General features: G+C 35.3%; 1 long non-coding RNA gene across 1 annotated transcript in view; it reads left to right on the forward strand.

Moving 5' to 3' along the window:
- The window catches only part of LOC108364140 (uncharacterized), an 8055-nt gene extending 7928 nt beyond the window's left edge, over positions 1-127 (forward strand). The window contains exon 3 of the long non-coding RNA XR_001847707.1: positions 14-127. This is a non-coding gene — a long non-coding RNA (uncharacterized LOC108364140). The remainder of the gene's footprint in view (positions 1-13) is intronic.
- Positions 128-4131: the final 4004 nt, after the last annotated feature.

Below are 4131 nucleotides of genomic sequence, written 5' to 3' on the forward strand. Positions count from 1 at the left end.
GGGTTGTGATGAGTAGTAGTTAATTAGGCGGCCAGAAGATGTAGGTTTGGAGTACCAGTCCAAAAGTAAGCTATTTTTCTCTCTGTGAATGCAGACGTCTAAGAAGGGGATGCGTGCGTTTTCTTCCATTTCTATGATAAACTGGAGTTTGTTTNTCTCTCTGTGAATGCAGACGTCTAAGAAGGGGATGCGTGCGTTTTCTTCCATTTCTATGGTAAACTGGAGTTTGTTATGGTATTTGTTTAGTGTGTCTAGAATCTTGTTCACGTCGTTTAGTTTTATTATTGCAAAGATGTCGTCCACATATTTCGCTATAAATTTTATGTCAATATTGTATTTGTTTTTAAGCTCCGCGATGGTATTGTCAAGTAGGTTGTCCATGATAATGTCAGCAATTGTTGGCGAAAGAGGATTGCCCATCGGCATTCCAAAACTTTGAGTATACAATTTGTTATTGTACATAAAATAAAAAAAACCTCGATCGCGACTTGGCTAGAAAACAAAATATCACTCTCGCCTTCAAGTCCAATAACACTTTATCTACGATTTACACAAAAACAAAAAGCCCTATAGACACCAAACAACAGAACAACGTAGTTTACGAAATAACATGTAAAGGCAAAGAAAACGAAGCCTGTAACAAAATATATATAGGAAAAACAAAACGCGCTCTCGGCGTTCGACTAGCAGAACACCAGGCAGACATAAAAAAACACAAAACCAATACAGCACTATCACAACACATAACTACTAGTGGGCACACAGCTGACTTTGCAAACAAAATAATAATAGACAAGGAAAAAAGGGAAAAGACAAGGTATACACTGGAGAGCCTAAGAATAATGCATAAAAGAGAAAAAACAATAAACAAGAAAGAAGATACCGATGACATTGCTGCTGCATACATTTTATGTTTATGACGAATTTTAGCAATTACCAGTATTGACAAGACTACCACAATAGATGGTACCGAAGTAAAATTAAGTTTAATTAAATATGTTATAATAGAAATTTCTGTAAGTAGTAAAATAGTATAATTCATTTGCCATTTTTATGTTCATATGCACGTCATACATGTATGTTCCTTATGTAATTTTTGTCAAACGTTAATGCATAATTGTAATTTTTGTAATTATTGTTGATACAGTGAAAATAAACAACCAGCCCCTGCAGTTGCTAATGAGTTTAGCGAAGCGTTGGGCAACAATAGTGGAATAACTTTGTTTTATTTGCACTAAAGGATGCAAGATCGGACAAGCCTATTAAAATATTAAAATTTAAAAAACATAAATACGAACCGATCGGAACCCAAAAATAGATATTAATGAATTTAACTTTTACGTTGATTTGTATTGAAGTTGACTAAATTAGTTTAAGCTAAGTTCTTTTAAGTTGTTGTATTATCGCTCACTTTTCGGATTTCACTTTTTTTTTTTTGTTGTTTCTTCTACTCTTTATCACTCGTTCCCTTGTTCGGTTTTAATCGCATTTTGATTTCTTCATTCACTTCATTTTTTTTATTTAGGTAATTTCCTAATTTTTGCCGATTCGTAACCCGGGTTTTTAAGTAATTAATTTTGATACAATATTTGATCTCATTTAGATAAGATTCGGCATTCTTAAACGTAGTTAGAATTTTCATTAAGTNGGGTTTTTAAGTAATTAATTTTGATACAACATTTGATCTCATTTAGATAAGATTTGGCATTTTTAATCGTAGTTAGAATTTTCATTAAGTTTTGTGTCTTTACGACTCGCTCGGTGCCCGCTATCACGAGCGAGTGAAGTTATGAGCAAGCATAATAGGCTCTCTAACCCGGACTGAGTGCACACACGTGTGTATTTGGATTTGGGTGTATGTATGTATGTATGTATATTTCATTTTCCAGCCCTTTTTCAGCATCCTCTCAACGTGTTGATACCATCATCGAGGGAGAGCAAAGGTGAGTGAAAAAAAAAGAACTGATTTTTTGTTGTACATACATATACACATGCGTATAAACATACATTCTTAAAATATTTTGTTTTGCTACCATATTTTACCTCGGTTTTTTATTAACTCGCGCGAATTTGAATATATGCGTATGAGCATTTGTTGGATACCTGCAAATAGAAGGGGTGTTCACGCGATCGTGAAAGTTTGAGAAGATTGTTGAAGTTTTTTGATATTATTTAATTGTTTTTTTTTACTTCGGTTTTCTTTCGTGAGTTAGTTTTCCGAGTTTTTTTTTGTTTGGTTGAATACTTGCCAGCTAATATAACTGAATTGTATCCTTGAATTTTTTTATAGCTCTATTGGATAGTGAATTCTAAACTTCGCAAATTTCGAAATCCTAAACTTGTGAATTGAACTGTTTTTGGTAGATTTTTGTTATTAACTTTTCTATATAGAATAAGTAGGTTTAAGTGAGTATATAAATAAATGAATTCGTATGTAAAAGTTGGAAAAAAAGGTTGACGGCTTGGTTATCTAAAATGATGTGGTGAGGAGCCAATATTTGGTGTAGGTGTTATTCTGGGGCTTAAGAGGGGACGTGAGGGCGTAGACGGATGACGGGACCGAGACGGCACTAGGTTACAAATACACAGACGTACTAGTTCAGGCAAAGGGGGCGTTGCAATGTTTGGAGTCAGCGCAACGCCCATGGCTGCGTATGCGAAACGCGCAGAGGGGGTGGGATGACTCCACCTGACGGGACAGGCCTTTTCTTTTAGCATTCTTGCAGTACTACTCAGTTCTATTTCTTCTATTTTTTTTTGTTGCTTCTCAATCAGGCATGACAACAATTTTGTATATGTAGGGTTAGGTATGGCGAGTGGAAATGACCCCCCCATCCGGCGAGCTAGTCTGGGCCTGCCACCATGCCTGGAAGCCACCTCGTCCTACCCCGCAAGCACCCTCATAACAATGGCGCCCAACGTTATTAGCCCAATAGTTTTTTTAATTTTCCCATCTTGATAACGCTAACTTTTAACTCTTCGTCTTCTTCTTTACTTCTTCTTTTCTGTTTCGTTTTATTTAATTTTCTTACTTTCTATCGGACGAGTTAGGGTCACGAAGGCAACGTCACTTGCGGCCACCGGAAGTGACTAGTGCCTGGTTGACTAACATGGGGGGTTGTGAACATCACAACTTCGAAGTGCCTTCGTTGTTGCTTCAACGCGCTGATGAAGTGGGATTCGAAATTGTGGTGTCACTAGTAGTTTTTGTTGTTTTGAGTTTAGTGAAGACAAGCTATGAGCTACCTAGTGTGCTATCTAGCATCGCGCACTAGTGAGGTTCATAGTGAGTCTTCACAAGGGGAAATGGGGGGAGTGTGGCATCCACCGTTGGAGCTACGGCATTGGCAGTTGACATGCCACACTAGATTGAATATTAGGTGGGGATTAGGTGACTTCGACGTCGGACTGAGGACGTACGGACTTAACGCTTTCACAATGACCTCGCTCAGTGTAACACCACATACACACCAAAGCTATTTAATATTCTTATAGGAACAAATATAATCGAGTATACATACGTACTCGTGATACATACGTACGTGTATAAAAGAAGAGAGCAAGAAATAAAATTTTCTACTTGAACTCCAACCGAACGAAATTAGTAGTTTTTTTTGAAATTTAATTTTTTATATACATACATGCATGTTTATTATTACATATCACCTATTTTTACCTTATTATATTATTTTTATTAAAAGTTTTATATTGCAATACGTATATACTGTATATATTTTATTTTTGCAAATTTTATTTTTTTTTTCACGGTTTTGGGATTCGGCCTGAGTTTTACACTTTGAAATATAATTTGAATTTCAACGGATGTAATTTTTTTCGTGGAAGGCTTATACTCGGATTTGTTTTTAATTTTTGAGTTTTTTACCCTTAAGCGCAAAGTGAGTTATCCCAGGTTTGGAATTGCTACTTTTAATAGAGACTTTTCTTTTTATATACTTATGCAGATATATTCCCTTTTGGTTGAGTTTTTCTTGAAATATACATATTTGAAATTTTCCCTTTAAATCTTAAAAATTTTCAGTAGTTTGTATTTTTTTTTTAATTTTTGAAATCTTTTGCATTTTTTGTCTTCGAATTCTTGGATTCATTTTATTTCTTTCTTTGAGTTTGTGT

This window comes from Rhagoletis zephyria, unplaced genomic scaffold (genome assembly GCF_001687245.7).
Source record: "Rhagoletis zephyria isolate East Lansing unplaced genomic scaffold, Rhagoletis_zephyria_1.1 Rzeph_scaffold_01474, whole genome shotgun sequence".
Classification (NCBI taxonomy): domain Eukaryota; kingdom Metazoa; phylum Arthropoda; class Insecta; order Diptera; family Tephritidae; genus Rhagoletis; species Rhagoletis zephyria.